This window comes from Festucalex cinctus, chromosome 4 (genome assembly GCF_051991245.1).
Source record: "Festucalex cinctus isolate MCC-2025b chromosome 4, RoL_Fcin_1.0, whole genome shotgun sequence".
NCBI classification, from domain to species: Eukaryota; Metazoa; Chordata; class Actinopteri; order Syngnathiformes; family Syngnathidae; genus Festucalex; species Festucalex cinctus.
The window spans coordinates 3579391-3600324 of record NC_135414.1 but is presented as its reverse complement, the minus strand read 5'-3'; the positions used below and the strand labels follow the sequence as shown (position 1 = coordinate 3600324).

General features: G+C 39.5%; 1 protein-coding gene across 1 annotated transcript in view; it reads right to left on the bottom strand.

The window, feature by feature from the left end:
- The window catches only part of LOC144017102 (cell migration-inducing and hyaluronan-binding protein-like), a 276493-nt gene that overhangs the window by 207467 nt on the left and 48092 nt on the right, over positions 1-20934 (bottom strand). The gene's annotated exons all lie outside the window — the stretch shown is intronic.

Here is a 20934-nt window from a genome sequence, read left to right as displayed (position 1 = left end):
CCCCCCACCCCACCCATCTGGCACCACAATAGGCGGACCGCCAGCGCAGCAGGGCTACTGGACAGCCCACCGGCCACCGGAGCCCGCCCGGGGCGCCAGGAGTTCTACCGGAGTGGGGCAGGCCTCAAACCCCCGCCCGGCCCCCGGAGCCCGACGCCCGGGCCGGGGAGGGAGCCCCAGGCCCAGGGAGATGGAGGGCGAGGGGGTCAGACAGGGAAGGGGGGAGGGGGAAGCGGGGGGAAGACGACAAGAAGGCGAAAGGGCGGCTGCAGGGCAGGAGGGGGGGGGGGGGGGCGACAAGGGAAAAGGGACCGGGAGGCAGAGGAGGATGGGCGGGAGGAGGCGAGGAGGGAGAGGCGACGGGGGGGGAGGAAGGGGGAGGGGAGAGGGAGCCATGGGGCACACCAGAGGCCCACCCGCCCCGAACCGCGCCGCCGGGCACGGAGCAGCGGACCGCGCCGGGACGGCGCCGCCCCGGGCACCAGGGAAAGCACCCCAACACCGCACCCCACAGGGGGCCCAGGGAGCAGACAAGACGCAACCGCTACCGAGCAGACAACGGGGGGGGGGGGGGGGGGGGGGTGCGGCAGAACCACCCCCGCCCGACCACGGGGGACGGCGTCAAGAAAATTGACTAATTAGCATGCAGTAACACCAAGTGTTGATGCTTAGTGCCCACTAGAAATAACTCTTAAGGAGTTAGTGAGTATAGTGTCGTATAGTGTGGTATGCTCGAGCCCACTAACAGCAACTAGGTTCCTGACTATATAAAAATAAAAACAATCAGATACAAAATACCAAATACAGAAGCAGTGAAAACAGAAGTTGTAACGATGTGGTGGCTCTCGTTAACAGGCAGAATCTTGGCAGGATTAAGTTGCCAAATTAAGATTAAAATATTCTATGGACATAGACCATATTTGTTTAAATCTTGATACTTGATTTTTATTTAAGGCAGAGATTTTTTCCATTGAGATATAATTTATTAGTAAGTTTAACCAGTGGTCGATATTTAGAGATTGTTTATTTTTCCAATTGACAAGGATTATTTTTTTAGCAATAGTAAGGGCTATAAATATAGATTGGGATTGTTTACATGGTAGCTCAGTTATTGTTAAGTCACCTAGTAAACACAATCTTGGAGAAAAAGGAAGCCTACAGTTTAATATATCAGCGAGCTTTTCCAAGATTTTAGTCCAGAAATGTAGCACTGGAGTACATGACCATAAAGCATGAAGATAAGTATCGGCAGTGTTTTGTGAGCACTGGAGACAAATGTCGGAGTCAGAGATTCCCATTTTTTTCATCATATATTGTGTAATATATGTTCTATGAAGTATCTTATATTGGATAAGTTGCAAATTTGTCTGTTTGATCATTTTAAATAAATTTTCACAGATTTGGGTCCAAAAGTCTGGTTCCGGAACTATAGACAAGTCTTTTTCCCATTTTAAAGTCGGAAAATACGTTTTATTTGTGTATAAAAATAACTTATATATTTTTGATATTTTCTTTATTGTTGTTGGAGAAAGCTTTATAATATCTTTAGCTAAGACAGGCAGTTGGAGCGTATCCTGAAGTGTTGGGATTTGTTTCTTAACCATATTTTTAACTTGCAGATAATGTAAGAAATTTCCATTTTTTATTTCATATTTCTGGACCAAGTTTGTATACGATATAAACTTATTATCTGAGAAAAGATGATGAAGGTGTGTAATTCCTTTCTGCTCCCATAAGCTTAAATGGAACGACTGATTATTAAGTTGAAAGTCGGGGTTATGCCAAATGGGAGAGAGCCCACAGGGCGCCAATTGGGAGTTTGTAATTTCTAATGCCTTCCACCAGGCAGTCAGGGTGGCGGCTATCATTGGGTTTTTAAAACAATTATGTCGTTTTATTGATTTTGTAATAAAGAGTAAATCTAACAGTCTAAGATTATTACAATCCTTCTGCTCCAATTCCAACCAACAGTTAGTATCTCTGTTGGGTTGTGTCCATAGCACAAGATATTGTAGTTGATTAGCTATATAATAGTACATAAAGTTTGGTGCCTCTAAACCTCCTTTAGATTTACTTTCCTGAAGAGTAGATAGACTAATTTTAGCTTTTTTTTTATTCCAATAGAATTTTATGATAGCAGAGTCCAGCGATTGGAACCAGTTAGACGTAGGTTTAAATGGAATAATTGAAAATAAATAATTAATCTTTGGTAAAACTTTCATTTTTATAGTAGCTATCCGTCCTGTTAAAGAGATCGGAAGATTATTCCAGCGCTCCAGATCACTACGGATACTATCCAATAATGGTAAAAAATTTAAAGAAGTTAATTCAGTTAACTTTGGTGAAATTTTAACACCTAAGTATTTTAAATTACCTGTAGGAAAGGAGTAGTGTGGATCCTGACTTGTAGGATTCCATGAATTTTCTGTGATAGGTAATAATGTTGATTTTGTCCAGTTAATAGAGTAATCTGATAAGTGAGAGAATTTAGTTATTAAGTTAAATGCTTCCCCTAGCGAGATAGCAGGTTCTTCTAAATAGAGTAGTATATCATCGGCATATAGATTAATTTTATGTTCTATTGTCCCGGAGTGGATTCCTTGGATCCGTCTATCCTGACGTATAGCTAATGCAAGCGGCTCAATAAATATAGCAAATAATAAAGGAGACATTGGGCACCCTTGTCTTGTTCCCCTTTGTAGAGTAAAACTCTGTGATGTAATCCCATTAGTAGTAACTGTAGCTTTAGGAGAATCATATAATATTGAGACCCATTGAATGAATGACTCCCCGAAGCCGAATTTATTTAAGACAGCAAAGAGGAAGGACCAGTTAACTTTATCGAAGGCTTTTTCTGCATCCAGCGAAATAACAACTGCCTTTTTATCATACCGCTGTGACATACTAATCAAGTTAAAGAGCCTCCTAATATTATTAGTAGAATGACGACCTTTAATAAAACCTGTTTGATCGCTATGAATAATTGTCGAGATTACTGTCTCTAGTCGAGATGCCAAGGCCTTAGCGATAATTTTAATATCGGTATTAATTAGTGATATCGGTCGGTAACTTGACGGGAGGGTGGGGTCTTTTTCTGGCTTTAATAAAAGTTTAATTGCTGCTATATTCATATCTTGACGTATATCACCCTTACTTTTAATTTCAGTTACTACTCTTAGAAATAATGGAGCAAACATTAACCAGAAATGTTTAAAAAATATAGCCGGATAGCCGTCTGGACCAGGTGCTCTGCCATTAGGCATACTGTCTAAAGCACGATACAACTCATCTATAGTAAGCGGGGCATCTAGAATATCTTTATGTTCAATAGATAACTGAGGTATATTTAAGCTATTTAGGAATACCTCAATATGTTCAGGGTTAGGTCTATTAATTTCTGAGTATAGATTTCGATAATAGTTATAAAAAATATGGTTAATTTCTTTTGGTGATTGTGTGCATTCACCATTTATATCTTTAATAGTCGTTATAAGAGATTTTTCCCGATTCCGTTGAAGTTGATTTGCCAGGAATTTACCTGATTTATTATTATGTTCAAAATTATTATATCTCAACTGTTGTATTATAAACTCTGTCTTTTTAGATAACATGTTATCTAACTGTATTTTTATATTCTGTAGTTCTATCCATATTTGATTATTTGGGTTTAATGCATATTCATCCGTTAGTTGTTTAATTTTATCTTCCAGGTATTTTTCTAATTTTTGATCCTGTTTCTTTTTATAAGTTGAATATGATATAATTTTCCCTCTAATTACCGCTTTCCCTGCTTCCCAGAGAAGAGATGGAGATATATTTGGAGAGTCATTTATTTCCAAAAAATCTGCCCACTCCCTTCTAATAATTTTATCAAACTCTACGTCTTTCAGTAATGAGATGAGATGAGATGTTAAAACGCCATATCGGGGGAAGTTTAAAGGTAGAGTCAATTTGTAGAGTGAGAGAGACTGGTGCATGATCACTTATAATTATAGAATGTATTTTTATAGCAGTTTTATCAACAAAAGAATTATTTGTAAGGAAAAAATCAATTCTTGAGAATGATCGGTGCACCGCAGAGAAGAAAGTAAATTCCTTCTTAGTTGGGTTTTGAAGTCTCCAGCCATCGTTGAGGCCAAAATCCTCCATATATTCATCTATTACTTTAGCGGATCGTAATCGCCTTGTGGGCTGTTACATTTGTCTCCAAATTTTCGTAGCTCTAGCTGCTTCGTACAACTGGGAATGCTTCATTAAGAAGGATTTTTTCCTTTGCAAACTGTGCATGCTACGGCAACAGCGTGTGACAAAATAAAAAACTTTCGATTACTTTGCATCTTAAACATCTTAAGATGAAACATACCAAGTTTGAAGACAGTCGGATAAATTTTGTAGGAGGGGTTCGTTAAAATATGACCCCTGAAAAAGGCCACAAAAAATGGCAACAAATCCCATCATAAATCAAAATGGCGGACTTCCTGTTTGGTTTAGCACATGGTTCCAAGAGACTTTTTTGTACATCGTGGGCTCTTATGTATGCCTGCAAATTATCATAGCGCTAGGTGAAACGTACAACCGGGAATGCTTCGTTAAAGAGGAGTTTTTTAGCTCAAAATGTGATGCCCGGCCCCTGGGGGACTTCCTGTTGCGTTTAGCACATGGCACCAAGAGACATTTTTGTACATCCTGGGCTGTTACATATGTCTACAATTTTTCGTCGCTCTAGCTGCTTCGTACAACTGGGAATGCTTCATTAAGAAGGATTTTTTTCCTTCGCAAAAAGTGCATGCCACGATAACAGCGTGTGACGAAATAAAAAACTTTCAATAACTTTTCATTTTCAACATCTTAAGATGAATCACACCAAGTTTGAAGATGATCGGATAAACTCTGTAGGAGGAGTTTGTTAAAATATGACCCCTATGAAATGGCCAAAAAAAATGGCAACACATTCCAAAGTAAATCAAAATGGCGGACGTCCTGTTAGGTTTAGCATATGGTTCAAAAAGAGTTTTTTGTACCTCGAGGGCTGTTATATACCTCTACAAATTTTGGTAACTCTAGGTGAAACGTACAGCCGGGTATGCTTTGTTAAAGAGGAGTTTTTTTAGCTCAAAATGTGATGCCCGGCCCCTGGGGGACTTCCTGTTGGGTTTAGCACAGGGCACCAAGAGACTTTTTTGTACATCTTGGGCTGTTACATATGTCTACAAATTTTCGTAGCTCTAGCTGCTTCGTACAACTGGCAATGCTTCTTTAAGGATATTTTTTTTCCTTTGCAAACAGTGCATGCCATGACAACAGCGTGCGACGAAATACAAAGCTTTCAATAACTTTTCATCTTCAACATCTTAAGATGAATCACACCAAGTTTGAAGATGATCGGATAAACACTGTAGGAGGAGTTCGTTAAAATAAGGCCCCAATGAAATGGCCAAAAAAATGGCAACACGTTCCAAAAAAAACCAAAATGGTGGACTTCCTGTTAGGTTTAGCATATGGTTCAAAAAGAGTTTTTGTAGGTCATAGTCGGTTACATATGTGTACCAATTTTCGTAGCTCTAGATTAAACGTACAACCGGCAATGCCCCGTGAAGTAAGAATTTTTAAACTCTAAATTTGTTGCGCCGCCGCCGTCATATAGTATATCAAAAACTTTTCATTTTTCACAATGATGTTGTCCCAGGTGTTGAGATGGTACATCCCAAGTTTGAAGTCAATCGGGTTAACCGTGTAGGAGAAGCGGGCAAAAGTATGACCCCTGTAAATGTGCAAAAATTGGCAAAAATTGGACATTTAAATACTCATACCTCACTTTCTGTCTATTTTAGGGTACACACTTCAAAGAGGTTTTTGTTCATTGGGATGTGCTACAGGTGCCACACAATTTTCATAGCCGTCGGACAATCGTAGCGGGACAGGGATCTGTTTAACCTATGTAGGGGGCGCTAAGGAGCCATTTTTCTGTTATCATGTATGGCGACTTTAAAATATCAAATTTTTCGCCAGGCCTGATGTGCGTGTAAAGTTTGGTGAGTTTTCGGTCACGTTTAGTGTCTCAAAAATGTGATCGTTTGCGGAGAATAATAATAATAATAATAATAAAAATAATAATAATAACTAGAGCTGCGAGCAGCTATAAAGGGCCCTCGCAACCCGGGCCACGTTGGGGTATTTGCACGTCGGGGTACTGGCATGTTGGGGTACTGTCAAATAGGAAACCGTCTAAATTTTAAACGTTTTTGCCATGCTTTGTGTTTGTAAAGTTTCATGGAAAGGCCAAAAATGATGCACAATTAACAAAATAAAATCAAAATGGATTGGCACATGGCTATATAGAATACTTTTTGAATATATTAGGCATGCCTGCCAATATTCACACATCTAGCTGAATCATATAATCGGAAAGACTTCATAAAAATGTCTAGAGGGCGCTATTGAAGCATTTATTGCAAATTTAATAAGAAATCTCTAAAATATTCATGCTTATGACAAGCCTGATGTGTGTGTAAAGTTTCATGAGTTTTTGCACATGTTTAGACCAAAAAAAAGCAGCATTTTACTTGGCAAACAATGCATCGCCATGAAACGGCATGCGGCAAAATAAATAACTTTCGATAACTTTGTATCTTAAACATCTTAAGATGAAGCACACCAAGTTTGAAGACAGTCGGATAAATTTTGTAGGAGGAGTTCGTTAAAATATGACCCCTAAAAAAGGCACCAAAAAATAGCTACAAATCCCAACGTAAATCAAAATGGCGGACTTCCTGTTTGGTTTAGCAGATGGTTCCAAGAGACTTTTTTGTACATCGTGGGCTCTTATGTATGCCTCTAAATTATCATAGCGCTAGGTGAAACGTACAACCGGGAATGCTTCGTTAAGGAGGAGTTTTTTACCTCAAAATGTGATGACCGGCCCCTACGGGACTTCCTGTTGGGTTTAGCACATGGCACCAAGAGACTTTTTTGTACATTGTGGGCTGTTAAATTTGTCTCCAAATTTTCGTAGCTCTAGCTGCTTCGTACAACTGTGAATGCTTCATTAAGAGGGAAGTTTTTCCTTTGCAAACTGTGCATGCCACGGCAACAGCGTGCGACGAAATAAAAAGCTTTCAATAACTTTTCATCTTCAACATTTTAAGATGAATCACACCAAGTTTGGAGATGATCGGATAAACTCTGTAGGAGGAGTTCGTTAAAATAAGACCCCTATGAAATGGCCCAAAAAATGGCAACACGTTCCAAAGTAAATCAAAACGGCGGACTTCCTGTTCGGTTTAGCATATGGTTCAAAAAGAGTTTTTTGTACCTTGAGGGCTGTTACATATGTCTTCAAATGTTGGTAACTCTAGGTGAAATGTACAGCCGGGAATGCTTCATTAAATAAGAATTTTGAAACACAAAATTTGATGCCTCGCCTCTGGCGGACTTCCTGTTAGGTTTAGCATATGGCACCAACAGGCTTTTTTGTAGATCATAGTCTGTTACATATGTGTACCAATCTTCGTGGCTCTCAATTAAACGTACCACTGCAATGCTTTGTTAAGTAAGAATTTTGAAACTGTAAATTTGATGCCCCGCCACCGTCATATAGTATGTCAAAAACTTTAGATTTTTTACCATGATGTTGTCCCAGGTGTTGAGATGGTACAGCCCAAGTTTGAAGTCAATCGGGTTAACCGTGTAGGAGAAGCGGGCAAAAGTATGACCCCTGTAAATGTGCAAAAATGGGCCAAAATTGGACATTCAAATACTCATACCTCACTTCCTGTCTATTTTAGGGTACACATATCAAAGAGGTTTTTGTTCATCTGGATGTGCTACAGGTGCCACACAATTTTCGTAGCCATAGGACAATCGTAGCGGGACAGGGATCCGTTAAACCTATGTAGGTGGCGCTACAGAGCCATTTTTCTGTTATCATGTATGGCGACTTTAAAATATCAAATTTTTCGCCAGGCCTGATGTGCGTGTAAAGTTTGGTGAGTTTTCGTTCATGTTTAGTGCCTCAAAAATGTGGTTGTTTGCGGAAAAGAATAATAACAAAGAAAAAGAAGAAGAACTAGAGCTGCGAGCAGCTATAAAGGGCCCTCGCAACCTGGGCCACGTTGGGGTACTTGCACGTCGGGGTACTGGCACGTTGGGGTACTGTCAAATCGGACAAGGACCATCTAAAATGTTTTTGACAAGCTTTGTGAGTGCAAAAGGCCAAAGATGGTGTGCAATTCCCAAAATAAATTCAAAATGGCGGACTTCCTTTTAGGTTTAGCATACGGCTACAGAATACTTTTTGTAGGTCTTAAACTAATAGGTATGCCTCCCAGTTTTCACAAATCTAGGTCAAGTCATCTTTAGTTGTGTATCGCTTGAATCATACAATTGGAAATGCTCCATAAAAATGCATAGAGGGCGCTATTGAGCACAACGTTGGGTTACTTGCACGTCAGGGTACTGGCACTTGGGGTACTGTTACATGGAACAAGGACCATTTAAAATGTTAGTTTTTTCCATGCCTTGTCTGTGCAAAGTTTAATGAAAGAGGCCAAAAATGATGTATAATTCCCAAAATAAAATCAAAATAGCGGACTTCCTCTTTGGTTTGGCAAATGGCTACATAATACTTTTTTGTAGGTTTTAGGCTGATAGGGGTCTGTCCTAATTTTCACAAATCTAGCAGAATCATACAATCGGAAATACTTCATAAAAATGTCTAGAGGGCGCTATTTATTGCAAATTGCACAATAAATCTCTAAAAATTCATGTTCGTGACAAGTCTGATGTGTTTGCAAAGTTTCATGAGTTTTCACACATGTATAGATAAAAAAACAAAGCAGCACTTTACTTGGCAAACAATGCATCGCTATAGCAGCAGCGTGCGACAAAATAAAAAACTTTCGATAACTTTGCATCTTAAACATCTTAAGATGAAACACACCAAGTTTGAAGACGGTCGGATGAACTTTGTACGAGGAGTTCGTTAAAATATGACCCCTGAAAAAGGCCACAAAAAATGGCAACAAATCCCATCGTAAATCAAAATGGCGGACTTCCTGTTTGGTTTAGCACATGGTTCCAAGAGACTTTTTTGTACATCGTGGGCTCTTATGTATGCCTGCAAATTATCATAGCGCTAGGTGAAACGTACAACCGGGAATGCTTCGTTAAAGAGGAGTTTTCTAGCTCAAAATGTGATGCCCGGCCCCTGGGGGACTTCCTGTTGGGTTTAGCACATGGCACCAAGAGACTTTTTTGTACATTGTGGGCTGTTACATATGTCTACAAATTTTTGTAGCTCGAGCTGCTTCGTCCAACTGGGAACGCTGCATTAAGAAGGATTTTTTTTTCCTTTGCCAACAGTGCATGCCACGACAACAGCGTGCGACGAAATAAAAAGCTTTCAATAACTTTTCATCGTCAACATCTTAAGATGAATCACACCAAGTTTGAAGATGATCGGATAAACTCTGTAGGAGGAGTTCGTTAAAATAAGACCCCTATGAAATGGCCAAAAAAATGGCAACATGTTCCAAAGTAAATCAAAATGGCAGACTTCCTGTTAGGTTTAGCATATGGTTCAAAAAGAGTTTTTTGTACCTCGAGGGCTGTTACATATGTCTTCAAATTTTGGTCACTCTAGGTGAAACGTACAGCCGGAAATGCTTCATTAAGTAAAAATTTTGAAATGCAAAATTTGATGCCCTGCCTCTGGCGGACTTCCTGTTAGGTTTAGCATATGGCACCAACAGGCTTTTTTGTAGATCATAGTCTGTTACATATGTGTACCAATTTTCGTAGCTCTAGATTAAACGTATAACCGGCAATACTTCAGATGAAACATGCCAAAGAATGAAGACAATCTGATAAGTTTTGTAGAAAATATGAGGCCTATAAAAGGCCCCCAAAAAATGGCTACAAATAGCAAAGTAAATCAAAATGCCGGACTTCCTGTTTGGCTTAGCATATGGTTCTAAAAGACTTTTTTGTACATCGTGGGCTCTTATGTATGCCTCCAAATTATCATAGCGCTAGGTGAAAGGTACAACCGGGAATGCTTCGTTAAAGAGGAGTTTTTTAGCTCAAAAAGTGATGCCCGGCCCTTGCGGGACTTCCTGTTGGGTTTAGCACAAAGCAGCAAGAGACTTTTTTGTACATCGTGGGCTGTTACATATGTCTACAAATTTTCGTAGCTCTAGCTGCTTCGTACAACTGAGAATTCTTCATTAAGAAGAATTTTTTGCCTTTGCAAACAAGTGCATGCCACGACAACAGCGTGCAGCGAAATAAAAAGCTTTCAATAACTTTTCATCTTCAACATTTTAAGATGAATCACACCAAGTTTGAAGATGATCGGATAAACTCTGTAAGAGGAGTTCGTTAAAATAGGACCCCTATGAAATGGCCAAAAAAATGGGAACACGTTCCAAAGTAAATCAAAATGGTGGACTTTCTGTTAGGTTTAGCATATGGTTCAAAAAGAGTTTTTTGTACCTTGAGGGCTGTTACATATGTCTTTAAATTTTGGTAACTCTAGGTGAAACGTACAGCCGGGAATGCTTCATTAAGTAAGAATTTTGAAACTCAAAATTTGATGCCCCGCCTCTGGCGGACTTCCTGTTGGGTTTAGCATATGGCACCAACAGACTTTTTTGTAGGTCATAGTCTGTTACATATGTGTACCAATTTTCGTAGCTCTAGGTTAAACATACAACCGGCAATACTACGTTTAGTAAGAGTTTTGAAACTCTAAATTTGATGCCCCACCGCCGTCATATAGTATGTCGAAAACTTTAGATTTTTTACCATGGTGTTGTCCCAGGTCTTGAGATGGTACATCCCAAGTTTGAAGTCAATTGGATTAACCGTGTAGGAGAAGCAGGCAAAAGTATGACCCCTGTAAATGTGCAAAAATTGGCCAAAATTGGACATTTAAATACTCATATCTCACTTCCTGTCTATTTTAGGGTACACACATCAAAGAGGTTTTTGTTCATCTGGATGTGCTACAGGTGCCACACAATTTTCATAGCCGTCGGACAATTGTAGCGGGCCAGGGATCTGTTTAACCTATGTAGGTGGCGCTATGGAGCCATTTTTCTGTTATCACCTATGGCGACTTTAAAATATCAAATTTTTCGCCAGGCCTGACGTGTGTGTAAAGTTTGGTGAGTTTTCGTTCACGTTTAGTGTCTCAAAAATGTGATTGTTTGCGGAAAAGAATAATAACAAATAAAAAGAAGAACTAGAGCTGCGAGCAGCTATAAAGGGCCCTCGCAACCCGGGCCACGTTGGGGTACTTGCACGTCGGGGTACTGGCACGTTGGGGTACTGTCAAATAGGACAAGACCATCTAAAATGTTTTTGACAAGCCTTGTGTGTGCAAAGTTTAATCAAAACGCAAAATATGGTGTGCAATTCCCAAAATAAATTCAAAATGGTGGACTTCCTTTTAGGTTTAGCATACGGCTACAGAATACCTTTTGTAGGTCTTAACTAATAGGTATGCCTCCCAGTTTTCATAAATCTTGGTCAAGTCATCTTTAGTTGTGTATCGCTTGAATCATACAATTGGAAATGCTCCATAAAAATGCATAGAGGGCGCTATTGAGCACAACGTTGGGTTACTTGCACGTCAGGGTACTGGCACGTTGGGGTACTGTTACATGGAACAAGGACCATTTAAAATGTTAGTTTTTTCCATGGCTTGTCTGTGCAAAGTTTAATGAGAAAGGCCAAAAATGATGTATAATTCCCAAAATAAAATCAAAATAGCGGACTTCCTCTTTGGTTTGGCAAATGGCTACATAATACTTTTTTGTAGGTCTAGCATAATCATACAATCGGAAATGCTTCATAAAAATGTCTAGAGGGCGCTATTTATTGCAAATTGCACAATAAATCTCTAAAAATTCATGTTCATGACAAGTCTGATGTGTTTGCAAAGTTTCATGAGTTTTCATGTGTATAAAAAAAAAAAAAAAGCAGCACTTGACAACTGTTACATGGAACAAGGACCATTTAAAATGTTACTTTTTTCCATGCCTTGTCTGTGCAAAGTTTAATGAAAAAGGCCAAAAATTATGTATAATTCCCAAAATAAAATCAAAATAGCGGACTTCCTCTTTGGTTTGGCAAATGGCTACATAATACTTTTTTGTAGGTCTAGCATAATCATACAATCGGAAAGGCTTCATAAAAATGTCTAGAGGGCGCTATTTATTGCAAATTGCACAATAAATCTCTGAAAATTCATGTTCATGACGAGTCTGATGTGTTTGCAAAGTTTCATGAGTTTTCATGTGTATAAAAAAAAAAAGCAGCACTTGACAAACAATGCATTGCTATGGCAACAGCGTGTTACAAAATAAAAAACTTTCGATTACTTTGCATCTTAAACATCTTAAGATGAAACACACCAAGTTTGAAGACAGTCGGATAAATTTTGTAGGAGGGGTTCGTTAAAATATGACCCCTGAAAAAGGCCACAAAAAATGGCAACAAATCCCATCATAAATCAAAATGGCAGACTTCCTGTTTGGTTTAGCACATGGTTCCAAGAGACTTTTTTGTACATCGTGGGCTCTTATGTATGCCTGCAAAAGAGGAGTTTTTTAGCTCAAAATGTGATGCCCGGCCCCTGGGGGACTTCCTGTTAGGTTAAGCACATGGCACCAAGAGACTTTTTTGTACATCCTGGACTGTTACATATGTCTACAATTTTTCGTCGCTCTAGCTGCTTCGTACAACTGGGAATGCTTCATTAATAAGATTTTTTTTCCTTTGCAAAAAGTGCATGCCACGACAACAGCGTGTGACGAAATAAAAAACTTTCAATCACTTTTCATTTTCAACATCTTAAGATGAATCACACCAAGTTTGAAGATGATCGGATAAACTCTGTAGGAGGAGTTTGTTAAAATATGACCCCTATGAAATGGCCCAAAAAAATGGCAACACATTCCAAAGTAAATCAAAATGGCGGACGTCCTGTTAGGTTTAGCATATGGTTCAAAAAGAGTTTTTTGTACCTCGAGGGCTGTTATATACCTCTACAAATTTTGGTAACTCTATGTGAAACGTACAGCCGGGTATGCTTTGTTAAAGAGGAGTTTTTTAGCTCAAAATGTGATGCCCGGCCCCTGGGGGACTTCCTGTTGGGTTTAGCACAGGGCACCAAGAGACTTTTTTGTACATCTTGGGCTGTTACATATGTCTACAAATTTTCGTAGCTCTAGCTGCTTCGTACAAACGGGAATGCTTCTTTAAGGATATTGTTTTTCCTTTAAAAACAGTGCATGCCATGACAACAGTGTGCGACGAAATACAAAGCTTTCAATAACTTTTCATCTTCAACATCTTAAGATGAATCACACCAAGTTTGAAGATGATCGGATAAACACTGTAGGAGGAGTTCGTTAAAATAAGACCCCAATGAAATGGCCAAAAAAATGGCAACACGTTCCAAAATAAATCAAAATGGTGGACTTCCTGTTAGGTTTAGCATATGGTTCAAAAAGAGTTTTTTGTAGGTCATAGCCTGTGACATATGTGTACCAATTTTCGTAGCTCTAGATTAAACGTACAACCGGCAATGCTTCGTGAAGTAAGAATTTTTAAACTCTAAATTTGATGCGCCGCCACCGTCATATAGTATATCAAAAACTTTTCATTTTTCACAATGATGTTGTCCCAGGTGTTGAGATGGTACATCCCAAGTTTGAAGTCAATCGGGTTAACCGTGTAGGAGAAGCGGGCAAAAGTATGACCCCTGTAAATGTGCAAAAATTGGCAAAAATTGGACATTTAAATACTCATACCTCACTTTCTGTCTATTTTAGGGTACACACTTCAAAGAGGTTTTTGTTCATTGGGATGTGCTACAGGTGCCACACAATTTTCATAGCCGTCGGACAATCGTAGCGGGACAGGGATCCGTTTAACCTATGTAGGGGGCGCTAAGGAGCCATTTTTCTGTTATCATGTATGGCGACTTTAAAATATCAAATTTTTCGCCAGGCCTGATGTGCGTGTAAAGTTTGGTGAGTTTTCGTTCACGTTTAGTGTCTCAAAAATGCGATTGTTTGCGGAGAAGAAAAAGAAGAATAATAAGAAGAATTCCTACAAAAACAATAGGGCCTCGCAGCGGCACCGCCGCCGCCGCTGCTCGGGCCCTAACTAGAGCTGCGAGCAGCTATAAAGGGCCCTCGCAATCTGGGCCACGTTGGGGTACTTGCACGTCGGGGTACTGGCACGTTGAGGTACTGTCAAATCGGACAAGGACCATCTAAAATGTTTTTGACAAGCTTTGTGAGTGCAAAAGGCCAAAGATGGTGTGCAATTCCCAAAATAAATTCAAAATGGCGGACTTCCTTTTAGGTTTAGCATACGGCTACAGAATACTTTTTGTAGGTCTTAAGCTAATAGGTATGCCTCCCAGTTTTCACAAATCTAGGTCAAGTCATCTTTAGTTGTGTATCGCTTGAATCATACAATTGGAAATGCTCCATAAAAATGCATAGAGGGCGCTATTGAGCACAACGTTGGGTTACTTGCACGTCAGGGTACTGGCACGTTGGGGTACTGTTACATGGAACAAGGACCATTTAAAATGTTAGTTTTTTCCATGCCTTGTCTGTGCAAAGTTTAATGAAAGAGGCCAAAAATGATGTATAAATCCCAAAATAAAATCAAAATAGCGGACTTCCTCTTTGGTTTGGCAAATGGCTACATAATACTTTTTTGTAGGTATTAGGCTGATAGGGGTCTGTCCTAATTTTCACAAATCTAGCAGAATCATACAATCGGAAATACTTCATAAAAATGTCTAGAGGGCGCTATTTATTGCAAATTGCACAATAAATCTCTAAAAATTCATGTTCATGACAAGTCTGATGTGTTTGCAAAGTTTCATGAGTTTTCACACATGTATAGATAAAAAAAACAAAGCAGCACTTTACTTGGCAAACAATGCATCGCTATAGCAGCAGCGTGCGACAAAATAAAAAACTTTCGATAACTTTGCATCTTAAACATCTTAAGATGAAACACACCAAGTTTGAAGACGGTCGGATGAACTTTGTACGAGGAGTTCGTTAAAATATGACCCCTAAAAAAGGCCACAAAAAATGGCAACAAATCCCATCGTAAATCAAAATGGCAGACTTCCTGTTTGGTTTAGCACATGGTTCCAAGAGACTTTTTTGTACATCGTGGGCTCTTATGTATGCCTGCAAATTATCATCGCGCTAGGTGAAACGTACAACCGGGAATGCTTCGTTAAAGAGGAGTTTTCTAGCTCAAAATGTGATGCCCGGCCCCTGGGGGACTTCCTGTTGGGTTTAGCACATGGCACCAAGAGACTTTTTTGTACATTGTGGGCTGTTACAAATGTCTACAAATTTTTGTAGCTCTAGCTACTTCATACAACTGGGAATGCTTCATTAAGAAGGATTTTTTTCCTTTGCAAAAAGTGCATGCCACGACAACAGCGTGCGACGAAATAAAGAGCTTTCAATAACTTTTCATCCTCAACATCTTAAGATGAGTCACACCAAGTTTGAAGATGATCGGATAAACTCTGTAGGAGGAGTTCGTTAAAATATGACCCCTATGAAATGGCCCAAAAAATGGCAACACATTCCAAAGTAAATCAAAATGGCGGACGTCCTGTTAGGTTTAGCATATGGTTCAAAAAGAGTTTTTTGTACCTCGAGGGCTGTTATATACCTCTACAAATTTTGGTAACTCTATGTGAAACGTACAGCCGGGTATGCTTTGTTAAAGAGGATTTTTTTAGCTCAAAATGTGATGCCCGGCCCCTGGGGGACTTCCTGTTGGGTTTAGCACAGGGCACCAAGAGACTTTTTTGTCCACTTGGGCTGTTACATATGTCTACAAATTTTCGTAGCTCTCGCTGCTTCGTACAAATGGGAATGCTTCTTTAAGGATATTTTTTTTCCTTTGCAAACAGTGCATGCCATGACAACAGCGTGCGACGAAATACAAAGCTTTCAATAACTTTTCATCTTCAATATCTTAAGATGAATCACACCAAGTTTGAAGATGATCGGATAAACACTGTAGGAGGAGTTCGTTAAAATAAGACCCCAATGAAATGGCCAAAAAAATGGCAACACGTTCCAAAATAAATCAAAATGGCGGACTTCCTGTGAGGTTTAGCATATGGTTCAAAAAGAGTTTTTTGTAGGTCATAGCCTGTTACATATGTGTACCAATTTTCGTAGCTCTAGATTAAACGTACAACCGGCAATGCTTCGTGAAGTAAGAATTTTTAAACTCTAAATTTGATGCGTCGCCGCCGTCATATAGTATATCAAAAACTTTAGATTTTTTACAATGATGTTGTCCCAGGTGTTGAGATGGTCCATCCCAACTTTGAAGTCAATCAGGTTAACCGTGTAGGAGAAGCGGGCAAAAGTATGACCCCTGTAAATGTGCAAAACTGGGCCAAAATTGGACATTCAGATGATCATACCTCACTTTCTGTCTATTTTAGGGTACACACATCAAAGAGGTTTTTGTTCATCTGGATGTGCTACGGGTGCCACACAATTTTCGGCGCCATAGGACAATCGTAGCGGGACAGGGATCCGTTTAACCTATGTAGGTGGCGCTATGGAGCCATTTTTCTGTTATCATGTATGGCGACTTTAAAATATCAAATTTTTCGCCAGGCCTGATGTGCGTGTAAAGTTTGGTGAGTTTTCGTTCACGTTTAGCGTCTCAAAAATGCGATTGTTTGCGGAGAAGAATAATAATAATAACTAGAGCTGCGAGCAGCTATAAAGGGCCCTCGCAGCCCGGGCCACGTTGGAGTCCTTGCACGTTGGGGTACTTGCACGTTAGGGTACTGGCACGTTGGGGTACTGGCATATTGGAAGCAAAATTTCTTTGAAAATGGCATAATAAACGTTTACATGTAGAAATTTTTTTTTGCCAGTGTGTGTCAAGCTCAACGGGTTTTGGGGATTGTTAAGACCTGCAAAAATCTGCGTCCTTTTTTATTTTTAGGCAATGAGTTGCCCTGATTGGTATTTTTTGTAAAAGTGTATATATACATCATCGCTCGTTGTACTCATTGCACAATATTACTTTTATTGTCCAAAGGGGCAATCAAAAATGAATAAAACAAAATGGAAACGTACATACGTTTGGATCGGTGTGAAGCCAGTGAACAATTTGAGTGGTGGAAACTAAAAGAATATTCATAAATGACTTAGTCATCATACTTAGAATGAGTTTACATTTTTTGTACAAAATACCGTATGTTTTTTTTTATTTTTTATATAAGCCTCAAGGGTTAGGTGGCGCTGTATTTATAACTGAATGTTGTCATCGAGATACCTTCAGGCCTTGATTATAAGCATACATGTCAAGTGTGGGATTTTTTTTGGAGCATGTACCGTGGAGTTATTAAGCATATCCTTCATTCACGATATTGCTTTTAATGTCCACAGAGGCTATCAAAAATAAATAAAAATATATATATGTTTGGATAAGTCTGATGCCAGTGAACATTTTGAGTGGTGGAAACTAAAAGAATATTCATAAATGACTTAGTTATCACACTTAGAATGAGTTTACATTTTTTGTACAAAATACCGTATGTGGGGTATATTTTTTTCATGCCTCAAGGGCTAGGTGGCGCTGCATATATAACTGAATGTTGTCATAGAGATAGCTTCAGGCCTTGACGATAAACATACATGTCAAGTTTGGGATTTTTTGGAGCATGTACCGGGGAGTTATCAAGCATATCCTTTTTCACTGTGAAACGTGTTTACAATTTTTGTAAAAATACCGTAAGTGGGGTATTTTTTTTTCATGCCTCAAGGGCTAGGTGGCGCTGCATATATAACTGAATGTTGTCATAGAGATAGCTTCAGGCCTTGACGATAAACATACATGTCAAGTTTGGGATTTTTTAGAGCATGTATCGGGGAGTTATTAAGTATATCCTTTTTCAGTGCGAAACACAAATTTTGATGCCCCGCCCTCATCATATAGTCTTTCGAAAAGTCAAGATTTTTCCCCCTGTCGTTGGCTCAGGTCTTGACATGGTCCAGGTCTTAACTCAGTCGGATGAAACGTGTAGGAGAAGTGGGCAAAAGTCTGCCCCCTGTGAATGTGCAAAAATCGTCAAAAATGGGACATTCAAAAATTCGTAGCTCACTTCCTGTTCATTTTAGCATATGGGTCCAGGAGACTTTTTTGTAGGTCTTGGGCTCCCTCATACACCTAAAAATATTCGGAGTTTTTGCTTAAAAACGTACAACCGGGGCTGCTTCGTTAAAAAATTCTTGGGGGCGCTATTGAGTCATTTTTGTAAAAATAGCACAATCAACAATAAAATATTGCTCATTTTACCAGGCCAGATGTGTGTGCCAAGTTTCATGAGTTTCTGTGCATGTTTAGACCCTCAAAACTGGCGTTGTTTTCTTGGCAAACAGCGCTTAGCCACGCCCACAGCGATTCGCGAAAACTCACAAACTTCGTGTTGTGACATCATGAAGGCCGAAACCCTCATCTGAGCAAATATGAGGTAGGTCCAGTTAACGTGTTTGGAGAAAAACGTAGAAGAAAATTCGTAAGAAAAAAAATTGCCACTAGGTGGCGCTATCAGTTAGATGAAATATAAGTCAGTAGATGTCTTTAGGGCTGGACTCTCATCAAATGTGTGAAATTTTGAGAAGATAGGATCATCTCGGTCAAGTTAATGCAGCTTTTATTTTCACGAAAAATCTTCAGATTTTGCGTCACCGTAGCGGCCACGCCCTTTGGCGAAAAGTTACAATATTCGGTGTGGGGCATGATCAACATCTTAAGGCTTTTCTGACCAATTTTCAAATGGATCCCTTCAACAAGCTCAGCACAGTAGCTAAAAACGTAAAGTATGACATTTATTGTAACCACTAGGTGGCGCTATATGTATAACTGAATTTTATCCTATAGATGTTTTCAGGCCGTGACTATTACGTTGCCTGAGAAGTTTGAGATTTTTTGGAGCTTGAACATGGGAGTTATTAAGCATTTGCTCTTTCTGGACAAATGAAATTTTAAAGGCAATATTTGATGCCCCGCCCCCGTCATATAGTATTTAAAAAAGGCAAGATGTTTTGCCCAGTTGTTCTCTCAGGTCTTGAGATGATAAATGCCAAGTTTGAAGTCAATTGGATGAAAAATGTTTGCAAAGGGGGAAAAAGCATGACCACAGTGAATGTGCCAAAATAGGCCAAAATTGGACATAAAAAAATTCATAGCTCACTTCCTGTACATTTTAGCTACATGGTCCCAAGAGACTTTTTTGTGCGTCTCGGGGTGCTACACGTGCCTGCCAATTTTTGTTGCTCTAGCTCAAACGTGCCGGGCTTGGTTTTTAATTTTTCTACGCTAGGGGGCGCTATCGAGTCGCATTGTTATGACGACTTAATAATATCAAATTTTTCGCCGGGCCTGAGGAGTGTGCAAAGTTCGGTGAGTTTGGTTTAGCACATGGTTCCAAGAGACTTTTTTGTACATCATGGGCTCTTATGTATGCCTGCAAATTATCATAGCGCTAGGTGAAACGTACAACCGGGAATGCTTCGTTAAAGAGGAGTTTTTTAGCTCAAAATGTGATTCCCGGCCCCTGGGGGACTTCCTGTTGGGTTTAGCACATGGCACCAAGAGACTTTTTTGTACATCCTGGGCTGTTACATATGTCTACAATTTTTCGTCGCTCTAGCTGCTTCGTACAACTGGGAATGCTTCATTAAGAAGGATTTTTTTCCTTTGCAAAAAGTGCATGCCACGACAACAGCGTGCGACGAAATAAAAAGCTTTCAATAACTTTTCATCGTCAACATCTTAAGATGAATCACACCAAGTTTGAAGATGATCGGATAAACTCTGTAGGAGGAGTTCGTTAAAATAAGACCCCTATGAAATGGCCAAAAAAATGGCAACATGTTCCAAAGTAAATCAAAATGGCAGACTTCCTGTTCGGTTTAGCATATGGTTCAAAAAGAGTTTTTTGTACCTCGAGGGCTGTTACATATGTCTTCAAATTTTGGTCACTCTAGGTGAAACGTACAGCCGGAAATGCTTCATTAAGTAAAAATTTTGAAATGCAAAATTTGATGCCCTGCCTCTGGCGGACTTCCTGTTAGGTTTAGCATATGGCACCAACAGGCTTTTTTGTAGATCATAGTCTGTTACATATGTGTACCAATTTTCGTAGCTCTAGATTAAACGTATAACCGGCAATACTTCAGATGAAACATGCCAAAGAATGAAGACAATCTGATAAGTTTTGTAGAAAATACGAGGCCTATAAAAGGCCCCCAAAAAATGGCTACAAATAGCAAAGTAAATCAAAATGCCGGACTTCCTGTTTGGCTTAGCATATGGTTCTAAAAGACTTTTTTGTACATCGTGGGCTCTTATGTATGCCTCCAAATTATCATAGCGCTAGGTGAAAGGTACAACCGGGAATGCTTCGTTAAAGAGGAGTTTTTTAGCTCAAAAAGTGATGCCCGGCCCTTGCGGGACTTCCTGTTGGGTTTAGCACAAAGCAGCAAGAGACTTTTTTGTACATCGTGGGCTGTTACATATGTCTACAAATTTTCGTAGCTCTAGCTGCTTCGTACAACTGAGAATTCTTCATTAAGAAGAATTTTTTTCCTTTGCAAACAAGTGCATGCCACGACAACAGCGTGCAGCGAAATAAAAAGCTTTCAATAACTTTTCATCTTCAACATCTTAAGATGAATCACACCAAGTTTGAAGATGATCGGATAAACTCTGCAAGAGGAGTTCGTTAAAATAGGACCCCTATGAAATGGCCAAAAAAATGGGAACACGTTCCAAAGTAAATCAAAATGGTGGACTTTCTGTTAGGTTTAGCATATGGTTCATATGTAGCATATGTACCTT